General features: G+C 46.2%; 1 protein-coding gene across 2 annotated transcripts in view; it reads left to right on the top strand.

Annotated features, from left to right (window-relative positions):
- The first annotated feature begins 1193 nt into the window (after positions 1-1193).
- Positions 1194-17506, top strand: part of Myt1 (myelin transcription factor 1) — a 60096-nt gene continuing 43783 nt past the window's right edge. For both annotated transcript variants that reach the window (XM_005409903.2, XM_005409901.2), the window contains exon 1: positions 1194-1465. The gene's annotated coding sequence lies outside the window, so the exon portion shown is untranslated. The remainder of the gene's footprint in view (positions 1466-17506) is intronic.

Raw genomic sequence — 17506 nt, 5'->3', positions numbered from 1 at the left:
ATTTACCATAAAAAGATATTTGCTGTCTGTTGAAACCTCCATATGAGCTTCTGAGCTGCCAGTGCTGTTGGCCTTCCAGTTGGCAGTGGGGGGGGGGCAGTGTTTTTACAGGGGTCTGAGTTCAGTTTTCACCCTGTGTTTCCAACATTTTGATTCTGATTTGTCAGTATAAGAAAGAATTTGGGGTCCAAACAAGCACATAGAAAAATGATAAGCAATGTTTGCCTGTAACACTTACTGAGGAAATTCCTGCTTTCATCCCTGATGTGCAAAAAACCCACAAATAGGCAGATGAGGAAGTAGATAGGCAGGTTGCATACAGACTGGAGAGCACTACTGGGATATGTGTTACCGTGGCTTCTCTTGTTATTCATTTCTCTTCTCAATGTTCACTGTATAGCTCATTGCAGATGGTTCAGAGAAGAGTCAGAAAAAGACAGGACACAAAACTTGAGTAGTGTACTTCCCTCCGGTTGGAATGAATATTATCGTTTTTAGGGGTAGAATACTGGTGTGCAAGGATTTCTAAGTTCTCTTTAGGAGGGGTTTGTTATTTAAAAAATTTGAACAAAAAGGAGAGTTTGAAAGAGAAAAATATCATTTTTGATCTGTTCTTTGTGTATATAACTTTACTTTTTTGATCTGTGGCCTTAGGTACCTTTTATGAACTCAAAAAATATCAATTCAAATTCCTGGTACTTGAATATGCAGATGAACCCATATGTAATACTTCTGGTTTGTTTGAGTAATAAATTCTGCAGCCTGTTCTTTATGATGGGAGGTCATATTCCTAACCACCAATAAATATTGTAAAGCACTTTCGCTGGAGCCATGCTAACCCAGGGCATCTGTCATTCCGGTCGTTGCTATTAGGAATTATTGGACTGAACCACTGGCAGAGAAAGCAGAGGGGGATGAGCATGATGGTTGTAATGCTCTCTGCCCTTTTGTGTGTTTTGCAATTTAAAAAACCTCAGTTGTGCTGCATATTGATTATGGGTCAGTATGGGCAGATGTAGGCACCTTCTATTGGTGTGGCTTGGAGCAGTGGACAGGGACTCTACTGGGCTGGGACACCTCTCACCCTCAATTTGGCAGATCCATCTTTCTGATGCTATACTGTAAATTTATTTCACCTCAGAGAGTAAACAGATATATTGGAGCCCCAAGGGTTCATGGGTAGCGTATTTACAAAGGAGGCTCCTCCGCCAGCCCGTGCCACCGCTGCTAATGAGAGCGGTCATTAAGTAAATGAGACATCGCCTTTAGCTGGCTTAGGAGTTCGCACACGGAGGGGAGAAGATATTTAATTGAAACCCGTACACAGGCTTCCCCACATGTGACCGCTGCGAGGGAGGCAGCTGCCTTCCCCTCCCCCAGTCCACCCTGCACCCCCCATGTAAATTTCATGATTGCTTTCCGTGATGTCATTTTGAAAGAGGACAGACAATAGCTGTGAGGAAAGGTAAGTCAATGTTATGTTCTTTTGCTGACAAAGGCAGACACCCAGTGCTTGGCTTTTCCCCTTGGACAGAGATGGGGGAGGGCGAGAGCAGAGTTGATTTCTAAGAAGGAGGCTCTCTCTGCAGGAAAAGCAGGTCAGGGTATGGCTTTTTAAACTGTTCTGAAGGATGAGGCTTTCTTCCCTTCCCAGTCTGCTCGGTTTCTGTGTTCCTCCTCTTTCTCTGCCCCTCCTGCATCTCTGAGATTCTCGTGGACATGTTGTGCGTCAGATAGAAAGGACATTATTGGAAGGGGATGCTGTGGATAAAGACAGGAAACTTTATGTGCAATTCTGGAAGAGGAACACAGAATGCCTCCTCTGTGTTTGGTCCATGAGTCTCAGCAGCTCTGTTCCTGGGAAGGATGCTGGTTCTTTAAGCAGAAGATCTCTCTGAAGCAGGGACCTGGTGATCAAATATCTCATGTGGGACCCCCACCCAAGGTAGTGAGCAAGATGCTCCCGGGAGCACTTTGTGTTTGCATGTCACGTACTTCCAAACTTCAGTAGTGATACTCAGGGTGTGTTTGCCTGTGGGACTGATGTGCAGAATTAAGCGTCACTTGGCTCTTAGCTCCTTCTTATGTTGTGGTTCGGGGCTTGAGGAGTGTGGCTGTGCTGTCAGTGTAACTGAATTTGCAAATTTAAGACTAAGAAACAAATTTGAGGTTTGAACATCATAATGCCATTTCCAGCCAGATAGCATATTCTGGGGCCATGGACTGGGTTCTGTCCATGGAATTCTTGTTCTTCTTCATAAAATAGGAAAATAAACAAACACTTGATGGTTTTCTGTGTGGTGTTGGGTGCTCATTGCTGGATCCTTCTGAGTCACCAGGCTTTTCTTGTCAGCTTCACCTTGTAGTCAGTGGACATCATTGGCTGGTAAAGTTGATGTTTAATTTCTGAAAGAAAACATCTAAAATGTAGGTCAGTGGCTACATGTAGCTTGGTTCTGAGGCATCAGACTGTGTCATTGTAATGACAATAATGACAATGATGATTTTAATTATCCTTTTGGGAGGGGGGGGTGAGGAATTTTGCCTCAATAGTTAAAAAATAGAGAAACCCTAAGATGTCTCTGAGACTAGTGGCCTAGTGAACAAAAGGCAGGAGGGTGCAGGGGCAAATATGAAGGGAGTGAGGGGAGCGCTGAGCTCTTGCTGAAGGGCACACTATGCTCCTAGGAGGTGCCAGAAAGTGGGGGTGCTGGGCCCTCACCCTGGCTAGGGCTGGCTGGGACAGGCTTCTCTCAGCCCCAGGCTCCATGCCACCAGGACTCCCCTCCCATTGGTCCTTGACTGTGATTATCACCTCCTTCCATATGGTCCCATTAATTAATGGTAAACAAAAGAGTGGAGAGCAGGGATTGCAGTCTTGTGGTGTCTGGCTGGGATGCTGCTGTCAATGGAGGCAGGACCTGCTTGGCTCCCTGGATGTGCTCCTGTGCAGAGGAGGCTGGGTCAGTGCTCAGAGATAGTCAGTTTTGTTTTCTAGGAGAAGGAGGCAACTTCATGAACTCTTCTGTCCCGTGGACTGGAGGCTGAGCCTCCTACAGGGTTCCACGTGGAGAGTGCTAGATCTCACAGGGATGTTTGCTGTTCCAAGTGGTTGAACAGATCCTCCAAGGCTGTACAAGGCTGGCTGGTTGGCAAGGGCCTGGCCTGCCCACAGATCAGCTCACAGCCATCAGTCCAGCACAGCTCACTGCCCCCCTCAGCTCTGCCAGCTGGACCAGCTCCCTCCAAGAGTTGGGGTTAGAGGCCTTTATATCCTAGATGGTCTTCCCTGTGCCTCATGAACCATGGAGTCCAGATGTGAGCCAGAGTGCTCCCCTAGGACAGGAGGCTGCTGTCTAAAGTATGGCTCACAGTGTGGCCCATGTGTTTGGAGGAAGCCCTGAATGTTTAGAGCTGATGCTCTGACCCCTTGCCCTAAATGCCCCTGGTGCTAAGCTGGGAGCACCCATTTTGAGGAGACCCCTTTAGTCTTGGGACTACAAAGTTGCCGTGTGCTGAAGTTGGACAGCCTCTGCTTGAGAGTCCTGAGTCAGAAGGGGCTTGCAGAGGAGGTGCTGACATGGGGGAATATGCTGGACACTCCAGGCAGCTGACTTACACCATGCCCATCCCAGAATCAGTCTGGGCATGGCTGGAGCTTGGCCTGTCCTTGGCTATGGAGGGGACTCTCCCTCGTGCTACCTGGACCTCCACCCTCTTCTCTCTAGGCCCCCAGTCCTCCACTCGGGATCACTAATGTGCAGATGATGACGTGGGTGATAGCATATATGAGTTAGTGGAATAGGGGCAGAGGGCCAGCTGATCACTTTCTTGGTGTTGCTTGTGCTTGAGAAGGCTGGACCATTTGGCGTGCTGCTTCCCTGGCCAGCACGGATGGGGTGAACCAGGTGGTGAGGGATCTGCAAACTGACCAAGTGCCAGAGACTTCTTGGGCCTCCAACAACTGCTTGCTGGTGCTGAGCATGCTGGTGGGGCCTGAGCCCTTTGGTACATCTACTCTGCAAGAAGGTGATCAGGGACTGGCTTGACCTGTCTTGGATGTGGGGGTGGGTCCAGGAGCGACCAGAACACCTTGGTCAGCACTGGGCCTGGCATGGATAAGGAGGCAGGGAACTGGTCCAGCTGGCAGAGCTGAGGGGGGCAGTGAGGTGTGCTGGGCTGATGTGGGTCAGCTGATCTGTGGGCAGGCCAGGCCCTTGCCAACCAGCTAGACTTGCACAGTCAGGCATCTTGTCAGGCATCTTGGAAATGTGCTTGGTATTCTGACACTGGAAAATCAGTCCAGAGCCCATTTTTATTGGCGCCTGTCTTGTGGCAAGCTAGGGAGGGTGTTTGCTTTCTTCTCCTTCCCATCTGCTTCTCAAGGCTCCTTCTTTTAGGGCCACCCCTCTGCTCGCTTCTTATGGACTAACTCATGAATAAACTACAAGTTAGTTCTCTACAGATGTAGTTTCAATGGGAATTTTGTAGTATGAGCTTACAGGAAAATGGCCTTTGGGAAACAGCATCATTAGAACGTTAGTCAGATCAAAAGTGCTATGTTTCCCAGAAGGGTGCTGTCCCTGAGAGCTTTCTGCTCTGAGAGCTTTCTGCTCTGAGAAGACCCCAGGGCCCACACGGGTCCACTGTCCAGCCTGGAGTGTGTGCTGGCCTCAGGCAGAAGGTACCTTCATGGCCTTTTGAAGTTCTCAGCATATTTTCTGTTGTCTCAGATGCTGAATTTCCCCAAATGTCACTTTAGGAACCCCAAACAAAAGTGAACGAGGGACATTTTCACCAGATTTCAAATGTTTTTGAGCTCAGGCTTCCACTGAGCCTGCTTCACAAAGAATAGATTAATAAATACTTGTGAGCAGAAAGTGCAGTTCGGAGACACTTTCCTTTTTATCTTCAGTGTTGCTGGAATTCACCAGATACAACTCTAAGTCCTGTTCCCCTCTGTTAATGCTGTTAAGACCGTGTGCACTTTTTTGGTGAAAACTTTGTCCCTTCATCCCTTTCTAATTTTTAAATTTGCACCTTAAAAAAAATGCAATGTCATTTTAACCTGAATGAAGATGACTCAGAGGACATTTAATCTGCCTTGAGTATATCTGTCTTGCTACGTTTAGTCCTGCCCTTTGGAAGAGGAGAAGTTGTCAGAAACAGTTGTGGTTATCTGTATGTGTGACTGCTCCTCACCCTGCAGTGCTGTGGGCCTCTGTCCAGCACCTGCCTTTGGGAGCATGGGTTTGTGCTCAGGCAGCTTCTGGGTTGCTTGTTGTAGTTTGGACATGATCATGGTACATTGAGCTTATGAGGAACTGTGGCTAGGAGCATGGTCTGTGCCAGGTGGGCTGGTGTGCATGGTGAGGAGACTGGCTTGTGCCTATATTGCAAGGTGGGGGCGAGGTAGCCAGGCAAGGTGGGAGATGTACATTTGACCCAGGCATAGGAGAAGGGAGGTGCATCACACTTGTGCCTTGTTGCACCTCTTGGTCATGTTTAGCATTGTGTTCAGTGTTGGTCTGAGGTCTCAGGCAGGCCCATGCATTAGGGAGCATAGGATGGGGTTGGGCAGTGCCTGCTCCTCTCGCCTGATCCTAAAACCCAGGACCCATAGCATAGCTGAGGTGCACAAGTCTAACCTGTTTATGCCCTTGCCTGGGGTAGGAGGGACCTATGTTTACTCTGTGGGGGCAGGAGCTTGCATGCTTTGTGACACCGCCAAGGGCTCCTTTAGGAGCCCCTGGAGGATCTCTGGTTCTCTCAGATCTAAAATTGACAGTGTTTCAAGTTTCTTTGGATGATCTCACAGGGAGGGATGTATAGCTCTGAGGTCCCCTGGGTGTATCCCTGATGTGCATCCTGATGACTTGACTTGACTTTTTGAAGTGTTTGGGTCTTCCCTGTGGGACTGTTGAATTCTGAAGGTGAATAGGCCTCTGCAATTGTCTTCTGTGGGTAGCCCAAGTAGTCTGTGACTGAAGAGCGGCCTGCTTTTTTACTAGGCTTACAGCTTTGTCTATGATGAAGTTGCCTGGGGACAAGGAGGGCATCCATCATCCTAGGGACCATATCTTGGGTGGTTCAAATTGGCCTGCTTAGTGCCCAGATTGCTAACTGAATAATTGGTTGGTATACCATCACTTTACACATGGAATTGAACAATTTCTTACACATTTTATCCTGACCAAACTTTTATTTCAGAGTAAATAGGGAATTAAGAAATCAGAAAGGCTTACAATATTCAATAATATTTCCAGAGAATGGGACCATTATCCATAAAATGGGACAAAATATGACCTAGACTGTGAGGGGCAAAGAGGCACATTAGACATTGTTTTCAAACATTATGCCCTGTAGGAGGACTCATAGGCCCTGGATGAGCTATAGGCAGGGCTTGGGGACTCTTTCTAAGGAGATTCCTCTCAAGGCCGCACCCAGCCTCACCCAGCCTCACCTAGCAGTCCTGACTGTGGGTATTGGCCTTAAGGCCCCTACAGCCTGCAGCCCAGTCCTCACCACACTTCTTGACTCTTCTTCACAACCTAGAGACATTCTTGGTCTGCCTGTCCTGTCCTTACTCTCCATCCTAAACCAGGTTATTCCCAAGATCCCTGGACATGACCCCATCTCCTGTCATCTCCTGCCACTGAATTTTTGTTTCTCTTTCAACACTCAGTACAGATACCATGATGGGTTTCTGGGCCACTGACCTGTTACTCTCATGCACTGACTCTGCTCTCATGTCACAGACATGAGTGGGTTTCCTGCCTGCCTCAAGAAGAGCCTGACCACCACTTGCTCGAGGGCAGAGGTCTCCTATTCAGGGCCTTCCTGGCACAGGAGCCTTAGTGTGTGGCTTTGAGATAGGAGGACCTTGAGTAGGAAGTCTGGGTTCCACTTTCAGCTGAGGAATTTCAAATTTAGGGTTTTCCACCATCTGCTGCTCCCTGAGGCAGGCTTTTGTAGCCACTAGAGACAGTGTCCACCCACATAATGCACAGACTATGAATCCGTGTTGAAGGGTACCTCTTGTTGTTTCTTAAATTTTTTTGGAGGGGGAAGATAATCTAGATTTTCGTGATACTTCATTTTATTTCTATGAGATCACACCTATCCCTAGACTTGGTGAGTCACAGCCTAGCCACCTAGTCATCTCCCAGATCTCATTGTTGCATCTAGCAGGTTAGCTGTGGGGTTTTCCCTCACCACAGAGATAAGACATCTCCCCAATTTTTAAGAAATGTGAAGAGTTATCAGCTTGCTTATCCAGTACTAAGTCAGGATTCTACTTCTTAGGTACATTTGTCCCAAAGGGAAAAATAAAGTGGGTTTGTTATTCGTGTTCCATCTAGCAAGGTTTTATAAGAGGCTGCAGTGGATCATGAACCTGTTGTGTAGAACTTGTAGGTAGATGCAGGTCTCCCTTTTCTCCCAGGATCTGGGCCTTTCTGTACTTCCAGCATCCAAAGGAACTAGAATAAAGTCAGTGTCTGAATTCCCATTACAGAGCCCTCTGATGGCTTTGGGCACTTATGTCAGTGTAGAATATATGGTCTTAGGACCTGGTAGGACTCTCTCTGTTGGGCCTTCATGCTGAGCAGCCATGACTTGGCCAGTCATTCAGAGACCAGGCAGCCCCTGGTATTCGTAAAGTTGTGGCATTTTCTCCCAAATCTATCATATGTTCTTTGTGTAGTGAGCACTGTGCATTCTGGCTGGGAAATAAGCACACCCCAAGCCCAAGGTTTCTAGGCCTGTGGAATAGCAGCAGGCTATTGCTGATGGAACTGTCACTCTGGGTTCACACTGGGCCTGAGAGTTTAAGCTGCAGCTGAAACTGTCTGGGAGCAGTCACCTGAGACTTTCTCTTCTCTACCCAAACAGGAATTTTGGCAGGGTTTTAGGATCAACAGACTAGGGAGGAGAGAAGGAAATGAAGTTGTTGTTTCCAAACCATCATTACCAGTGTTCTGAGGCCCCAGGATCTTCCTTCCTCACTGTGGGGTTCTTGGGCCTTTTCCTTTCTGAGCTGGAGATGAGGTTAGGTGTTAGATTCTACAGGGACTCTGGGAGGGCTCTTTCTGGTTGGATTCTCAAGGCCTTAATAAAATGTGCTTTTAAGGAAGAAAGAGTTGCCCATTTCCTTTTTTCCTGGACTGGGAGCTGGACAGTTCTGGCTAAGAAAGTTTCTTGTATTCACTGATAAGAAACAGTACAGCAGAGTTCCTGAGGTACCAGTGTGTCCTCTGAGGAGTTCCTGGCCTTGCCTTCTTAGTTCAAGGTCAAATCTGCCTCTCCTGTACTGTGTAGAGGGCACTGAGTGGGAACACACAGGTGAGTTCAGGTGTAGTTGATTTGAAATCATTTTGATCTGGTCTCTGATTGTGGTCCAGTGAGGCAGGCAAGCTGGTCAGTCTGTCTACCCACCCACCCACTTGCTTTCCTGAGCACAGGTCCAGTACTGCTTTGAGGGATAGCAGCAGGTGGGTACGGCTGACAATGTGGGCACTGTCCATAGGCTTGTCCTGATACAGGAGGCTGGGTCAGGGCAGGCAGGGACGCCCCACCCAGTGATTCTGCCTGCATGGCTGCACCTGTTTTCCTCCCTGACATCTCCTTTAGTACTTTTGTTGCAGCCCCATGTAGGCTCTTGGGAGCCCACATTTCTAGACTCAGCCTCTCCAGTTCTTTGCTGTGGAGTGGGGTGTGCATGCTGCCTCTCGGGGCACCAAGAGTGTCCTGGGGTCATGCCCACCACCAGGATGGGGGTTGGGGCTAGGATCTTCAGAAATGAGATCCTGTCTGCATCTGCTTGGAGCAGGTTTGCTTGGTCTGCCTGGAACCCAGGTGCCTCGCGTGGGTGGGGATGCTGGTCATGTGCCTGTGCTACTTGCTCAGCTGACCCTGGGGCAGATGCAGTGTGACACTGTCTGTTCTCCTGCGACACTGCCACCCCCGGCTGGACACCCTCCTCCCCCGCTGGCAGCCTCAGATGACAGGCTGCCTGAAGAGCCAGTCCTGTGATTTGGTTTGGAAAGTCATTATTACTGCCTAGCAGTTTAGCGGCTGTTTTTGCAGCATTGGGAAGGTTAAAAGAAATAATGATAATAATATAAAAAAGACTCAGCCACAGTAACTGCCTGTAATGTGCTATTTGCATTTTTAAGGAAACACTTCTTTGAGACAGCCTGGGTGAAAGGTCACTATTTGCATATAAATGGAAATACATCTGTATTATTACATCTGTATTATTACATCTGTATTATTTTCTCAGCAGTGAGCTGCTGTTGGAGAGATTAAAGGACATGGCTTGCATTTGGCTTTTATTGAATAGAGAAAGTATCAACGAGGCCGATTTAGAAGCAAAATAATGACAGAAATGTGCAAAGCTATGGAATTGCCGATTTCCCCTGCCCCCGCCTCTCTCTTCTCTCATTTTCACCTAAACTCAGCAAAAACAGGTCTGTCTTCTCCACTCAGCAAGTCTTAATTCTACTTCTGTATGGACTCCAGTTTAAAAAAAAGAAAGGAAAGCAAAAGAGCAGAACTTGCCCTCATTTTCTTCGTGGCCCTGTTTGTATTTCCGGTCAAAAGCAGTTTTAATAGGCATGGCTGCCAGAAACTTAGGGACAGAAAGCCCTTCTGTAATTGTGCACCTCCAGGGGGGAAACCAGGATCTTGCTGGAGGAAAGGGCTGCAGTCCTGGAGCTGAGGTGGGGGGTGCTGTCCGTAACCCTGTAGGGAAAGGCAGGAAAGCCAGAGAATAGAGCTGCCTGCAGTTCCCCAAGGACACCCTGCTTCTTGGGCACTGGAAGACTTTCATGGAGATTTTCAGGGTGTCCAACCATCCCAGGGCCTGGTGCCTGGCTTTCCCTAGTGGCAAAGCTTGTCATCCCAGAGAGAAATTCCAAGGGCTGGGGCCTGCGTGCTGGAAGGAAGGGAAGGAAGAATTTTTTTGGGTCAGGGACATGGGGTGTCCTGCCCAGGAGGAGACCTATGGGGCCTCTTTCCACTGCTTCAATCTGTTCTCATAGAGGTCTCCACTGGCCACTCCCTACTTAAATAACTTCCCCTACCTTTTTTTTCTTTTGTCTCTTTGAGACAGGGTTTCCCTATGTAGTTCAGGGTGGCTTTGAACTCAATGTGTAGCCCAGACTGGCCCCCAACTCACAGTGAATCTCCTGCCTCAGCCTCCTGAATGCTGGGATTACAGGCGTCCTCCACCATGCTCGGCCTTCCATCCTTATTTTTTAAGTATTATTTTGGAAACAACCTCAAACCCACAGAACAGTTTTAAGTGCAGGACAAAAGTGTTTTTGAGGGCTTGTCACTGAGATGCCATTACCCAGAACACAGGGTGGATATTTCCTACAAAGAGGGCTCTTTCCTGCCTTTACCTGCCTGTTCCCAGACCCTTCAAAGGATGGGTTCAGAACACTTGCTGTGCCAGGTCCTGGGGTCTTATCTTTATCAGTCCAGCTTAGGAATGATTGTGTCTTTGATGATTGTGAGTTTTTGAAGAACACTGATCAGTTATCCTGTAGAATAACTGTCCTTCAATCTGGGTTTGTCTGACATTGCCTGTGATTGAGTTTGTGTTACACAGTGCCCAAGTGTGAGGTTCATTGTGTAACAGGATCTCAGAGGCATACAGATGCCCAATGGCCAACTACAGCAGGAAGAAGCTTGACATCCATTTTCCTTTTGTGCTTGTCTCCTTTATGACCTTGGCTTTTTTTTTTTTTTTTTTTGGTTTTTGGTTTTTTTTTTCCGGTGCTGGAAATCGAACTCACGACCTTGGGCTTGCCAGGCAGGAGCTGTGCCGCTGAGCTAAATCCCCAACCCGCTCCTTTATGACCTTAAACTTTGGGTCAGATCGCTGTTCGGCTCTCCAGGTAAACATGTTAATCACAGAAAGAACCTCTGCCCGAAAACTGATTTATTAGCCCTACATTTACACTAAGATAAGAGTAACTAAGGCATTTTCAAGACTTACAGGGACACTGAATTGCCGGCCTTCACAGATGTCCTGTTCTAGACTTCCTAGAACAGTGCCTAGAAGACTCTAATCATTGCCATAAATTTATAGTCACTTCCGATTTCAGGAGAAGCAGAGCCTTACAGATAGCTCATTCTATGATGAGCCCTGCAAAGTGGGCATAATCACCCCATGATGGAACTGAGGCTGCCCTTCTAAGTCATCTCATGGGAAGCCATAAGGACTCCTCCAGAGCCACTTTGGAGAACCAGTCCTGACATAGTAATCAGATCACAGCTTACCAAGACTACTTATACCCCCTCCCTGTGAGCTATACAAACACCAACTTTTACCTTTGCTCCTCTTTTCTATAAAACTCCAAATTTTCAGCTAGGTGTGGTGGTGCATGCCTATAATCCCAGCACTTGGGAGGCTGAGGCAGGAGGATCCCCAAGAGTCTGAGGCCAACCTGAGCTACATAGTGAGTACAAGTTCAGCCTGAATGACATAGCTAGACCTTGTCTCAAAAAACAAAAAAACAAAACAAAAACCCAAAGTTTCTGTCAGACCCTTGAAGACAGATCTTGAGCCACTGTATTTGTCCTTCCCAGCACGGCCATGCTGATGGAAGCTCCTTCAACTCTGCTTGGCTTCTTGATTGGTGTTTTGGGATGGGTGGCTGAGCTTGGGGCTTGTGCCCTAAAACTCTGCTAATAGTGTCCCCAAACCTGATGCTGATGGTCATGTAGGTGATGAGCTGACTTTTCACTGAGTTAAATGGGCCATCCCAGGGTGTCTGCAACATCCTTTTTTTCCTTTTGCAGTTACTAAGTGTTAGAGAGAATACTTTGAAACCATGATGCATCTTCCTCATCAAACTCTGTTTGTTTATTTTTAAGGACTTCTGTCTAGATTCATGATCTCTTGTTTTATCTAGTGGGTTATTGGCTTTACTTTGATCCTTGGATTGTCCCTGATTGGCTTGGAGCTGGGTGCTCCTCACATCCCCACCTACCTCCCTCTCTGCCTCATGCCTGCAACCTCGGTTCAGAGAACAGAGGGCAGCCTGTGACCTGGAGCTGGGGAGGAGAGATGTGCTGTGCACACGCATGCATGCATGTGCTGTACTCACGTCTGTGTTTATGTTCTTTCTATTGAGGCAACTTGAAACCAAGCATTCACACTGGCACCTCTGATTCCAGTCCCACACTTCTTCCAGAGTTTTGCCTTTCTGTCACTTCTTCCTCCCACCTGGAGAAGCACGGCTTCCATCATCCTTAACATAGTTGCTGCTTGCTCTGCCCCGTTCCCTGTACTCCTGCACCCCTCATTCCACAAAAGTTCTGGCCCTGTGTGATCTTGTTCTGACCAGGCCCCTTTTGCAACCCACCCTCCAGCTGCCTTCTGTGACACCATGTCCTGCTCCCAGCAAGCCAGCTTGACAGGGAATACCTTCTCACCCTACTTGGGCTTTGGCAACAGCGAGACTCACAAGGCCAGTTTGCCCAGGACTGGGGCTCATGGGATGTGGGGTAGGACAGTCCTGAGCATGATGGGATGTTTGGCGTCTTTGGCCTCAGGACTACTCCAACTTTTTAACAAAGTGATCTGTTGCTTTGTAGTATTGCTTTGTAGTATCCCCAAAGTCTTTGTAGTATTGAGTGTTGTGTATATGTATGTATGTATGTATGTTGTGTGTATGTATGTATGTATATATTATGTAAGTATGTGTGTATGTATGTATATAATATGATACTGAGGATTCAACCAAGGGTCTTCACACTTAAACTACCACCCTTCTCCTTTTTGATTTGTTTTGCTTTGAAACAGAGTATTGGTATGTAGTTCAGGGTGGTCTTGAAATTACTATGTAGTTTAGGCTGCCCTGGAACTCACCTGCATCAGCCTCCTGAGTGCTAGGATTATAGGCGTGTACCACCACACCCAGGTTCCTTTTTAAAATTCTTTATTTTGAGGCAGGGACTTGCTAATTTGCCGAGGTTGGGCTTGAACTTGGGATCTTCCTGCCTAAGCATCCCAGAGGACTGAGATTATGGGTGTACACCACGAAGCCTGGCTTACTTATTTGTAGGGTTTCACTGCTGGATCAAGGAACACATGCCCGAAATCTTTCTCCTACAAGTCTTTTTTTCTCTTGTAGATGATTATCCTCTGCCCTACTCCCTTATGAGGGTCAGTGAGCAGTTTTTGAGGCAGGGTGTATCTGGAAGTGCTTTGATTGTATTATTTCCCTGGGTTACTATTTTAATGTCTGACATACAACTACATGCTACAGTTGGAAATCAGTCCCTTGGTTTGGAAGGCCCTCATGGCCCACTGAGCAATGTGGTGCTGTGACCTTCCCCCCTTTGGAGATATTTAATGCTCTTTTTTGTACCTCATGTTTTAAAATTTTGCAGCACTGGGCTGAGTTGAATGCGGGTCTTTTTTCATTCACTGTGCTAGGCATTTATTTTACTTTTTAAAATTTTTGTTTAATCCAAGTTTTGATTAGTATATGCTTGTAATACATAATAATTCCACTTGTTTGGGGGAATTTATTCATTTGTTTTGGGAGATCTTGATCATTTTATCTGCCATACTGTTCCCTCTCTCCCCTTCTTTTTTTTTTTTTTGGTTTTTCTCTGGTACCAGGAACCGAACTCACGACCTTGCGCTTGCCAGGCAAGCGCTTTGTCGCTGAGCTAAATCCCCAGCCCCTCTCTCTCCCCTTCTTCTTGCCCTCCTTTCCCAGATTCCTTTCCCATCTCCACAGTCTACCTATGCTGAGCATTTGGTGATTCTTTTGAAATAAAAATACAATTTCCTTTAGTTGTGGGAAATTATTTTTAGTTATTTAATTTGTACCACATCCTCCCATTTTTCTTGTTCTCTGTTTCTGGTGCTCCTAGGTCAGATATTAGGTCTCATTTTGCCCTTCTTCTTTATCTTTTCTATTGGAGTTTACATTTTGGTTTTAAAATTTATTTCTAGATTAGGGGATAGAGACACCATGGTGGTCTTAAGCCTTCCCAAACAACTCCTGTCTCTTCCTAGGCTGTTTCATCTGTTCTGTCATGGACAGTTTGCATCCAGCCTCCCTGGCCCTTCTTGTTCCTGCTGTAACCATTGTCTACATGGGCAGTGGGAGGAGTTCCTGGAAATTTCCTCACTCTTAGTGGTCAGGGAAGGGTCTCAGGTTGAACTCCAAGGAGTGCTAGACCTGGCTCCCCCTGGGCAAATGGGGGACAGGGTGTGGACCTGTGTGTCCCCAAAGGCTTTGTCTTCCTGGAGCCTGGACCTCAGAGGCCTGGGTGTCAGATGTTTTCTGAGTTCATAGAGTAGAATTCTGGACTGTGGTACCCCTCAAGTCTGTTGCAACTGTTGTTGGTTTTCTGGGTCCTTCCATTAGTTCTCCATTTTCGTTCTCATCTTTCCTTTCTATAGACCTGGGCAGCAGCAAGAAGGGAAAGGGGAGGAATTGAGATAAAAGGTAGGAAGATTTTTTCCTTTCAAGTGGCAAGATGTAATTTTATGTTCAGTTCTGGGGCTCTGCCTTTTAATTTTACTCTGTATAAGTAATGAAAGCTGAAGATGCATGACCTCTCCAGGGCAGTGGAACTCCACAGGCTATTGGCTGGTGGGATTGAGGCAATCCTTGGCCCAGCTGTAGGTTAACACTTGGCCCATCCTCTTGACCATCCTGATGTGGCCCTAGAGAAGGGGAGGTGTGTTTTTGTGTTCCCAGAAGCAGCTGTCTTGGTCTGTGTTGGCTGAATGCAGCTGCAATGGCCCCGCGGCAGGGGTGGGGTTTTGAGGCCTCAGCAGCCCTCCATGGCCCATTCTTCATTGCTGCAGAGACTCTGGATCCAGCCTTCCATGGGAAGGGAGATTGAGGTAGCAGTTAATATTTGTGTGTGGTGTGAGAGGGGCCCAGTTCCTTTTGACTGTCCATTTCTCCTAGCACATTTGTCCCAGCACATTGAAAAGACTGTTCTTTCCCATTAAATTGCCTTAGTGCCATTGTTGAAAGTCAACAGACGTTGGTGAGAAGTCTTCTGCTTTGAGGATCTGAGTCTGAGACCATATCTATGACACTGAGGCACAGATTTCTTGTATGTGCCACAGCGTTTTTTAAAAAATAGCTTTATTTGCATATAATTTATATGTCATAGCATTCACCCAAGAGAAACATATAGTGCAGTGGTTTTAGCATATTTATAGAGCTGTGCATCCATCACCACAATCTAATTTTAGAGCATTCTTATCACCCCAAGAAAAAGCCCCTACTAGTAACATCACTCCTAATTTGTACCTTTTCCTCTAATCCTAGGCAGCCATGAATCTGCTTTCTGGTTTTATGGATTTGCTTACTCTGGATGTCGTGTTAATTTGTAATTGCACAATATATGAACTTCTGCATCTGATTTCTTCAATTGATCATGCTGTTTGTAAGGTTTATCCACATTGTGGCATAGATATGCCTCATTACTTTTTATAGTGCAATATTCTGCAATTGTATTTTAACCCAGTAGTTGATGGAAGTTTGGTTTTTTTCATTTTTTGGCTAGTATAAATACAGGTGGTGTAAATAGCTGTTTACAATCCCTTGTGTGAACATGTTTTCATTTCTCTTGGGCAGCTATCTGGGAATTGCTGAGTCAAGTGGAAACTCTGTTTAACATTTTAAGAAACTGCCAGATTGTTTTTCAAAACGACTGTGCCATTTTACATTACCATCAGCAATGTGCGTGGGTTCCGGTTTCTCCGTATCCTCACTCACTGCTGTTATGTTCAAATTTTCAGTTATAACCATCTGAGTGATGATGAAGCATTGTCACATGGTTTTTATTTGCATTCCCACAATGACTAGATGTTAAGTATCTTTCCTTGGGTTTGTTGACCTCTTATGGAGAAATGTCTCCGTAGAAATTCCTGTTCTGATCCTTTGCCCATTTTAAACTTGGGTTATTTGTTTTATTATGCAATTGTAAGTGTTGTTTATTCTGATTACAAAGACTTTATCAGTCGCAAATATTTTCTTTCAGTTTGTGAGTTTTCTTTTCACCTTATTGATAATATTAAAGTACAAAAGTTTTAAACTTTAATAAAGTCATATATATCAATTTTTTCTTATATGTCTCTTATTTTTGGTGTCATATCTGAGAAACAACTGTCTAACTCCAAATCAGAAAGGCTTACTCCTGTGTTTTCTTTCATTCATTCATTTATGTATGGTGCTGGAGACAAGCACAGGGTCTCAAGCCTGCTGTGTAAGAACTCTTCCACTGAGCACCGTCTCTAGAACTTCTAATCTTCCTGAGGATTGTAGAACTTATATTTTGATCTGTGACCCACTGTGAATTAATTTTTTTGGCCGTCCATTTGTCCAGGGTGTTTGTTGAAAAGATATTTTTCCCATTAAATTGTCTTAGCGTCTTTGCTGAAAATCAATTGACCATAAATAGAAGTGGTTATTTTTCAGCTCTTAAGTCTGTTCTGTTTTTCTGTATGTCCATGCTATGCCAGTACCAAATCATTTTGATTATTACAGTTTTGTGGTAAATTTTGAAGCTGGGAAGTGTGAGTCCTACAACTTTGTTCTTTTTCCAAATTGTTTTGACTTTTCTATGGTACCTGAATTGCTACATGGATTTTAGAATCAGTTTGTTGATTTTTGCAAACCAAACAGCTGGAGAGACACAAAGTGGTCAGATTCTGGTGAGATTTGGAAGACAGATTGGCAAGACTTGGGTGAGAAGAGGGAGAGAAAATCACACATCACCTGAGAAATAGGCTTTGTAGTCAGAGAGGAGAGAAGAGGGCATCTGATGTTGGATGGTCAGGTGGAGTAGGACGAGCCTGCATGGAGACCTGGAGAGGCTGATGGGATAGGGTGGCCACAGCATTCCCTCCTGTACAACATGGACCCTCTCTTTGGGTAGTATCTGACTAGGAAGGGAGTAGAGGGGTGAGGTGTGGGGTGCAGACAGAGTGCTTTGTAAATATACCTACCTCAAGCTTGGTGAAGGTTTGAAAAGAAGGGTGAAATGCTTTAGAGGAATGAGAGTGGTGGTGTTCAATAGCTGTGAGGAGGATACCAAGCCCAGATGGACTGGTGGGCTCCAAGGGAGGGAGGCACCCCCTTTGGGGATGGAGGAAGGTAGAAGGTTGATGTGTCCCACTGACATATCAGTGAGCCCTTCTGTGGAGTGTGTTGGGTGAGGGTACCATTCCCTTCTTTGCATACTAGGGTTGCAGTGGTAATGGCTACTGACCCCAGAGGTAGCCCATAGCCACTAGAGGTACAATATGCAATGAAAACTGAAAATATTTGAATTTCCATACTCATTGCCTGGCCTCTGGCTCAGCTCTTCTGCTCTTCATTCTTATTTTGGGGATGGGAGTATTTGCCAGTGGAAGGACTCTGCTGATGTTGGAACAGGACCAGGTCTCCCAGATGGGGCACAAAGATAGTCCCCTAGCAGGCTGGATTGGCTAGAGTGAAAGTGACTGTGG

This window comes from Chinchilla lanigera, unplaced genomic scaffold (genome assembly GCF_000276665.1).
Source record: "Chinchilla lanigera isolate Chin_1 unplaced genomic scaffold, ChiLan1.0 scaffold00127, whole genome shotgun sequence".
Taxonomy (NCBI): domain Eukaryota; kingdom Metazoa; phylum Chordata; class Mammalia; order Rodentia; family Chinchillidae; genus Chinchilla; species Chinchilla lanigera.
The sequence above is the reverse complement of the archived record's forward strand: the minus strand, read 5'-3'. Positions and strand labels throughout refer to the sequence as shown.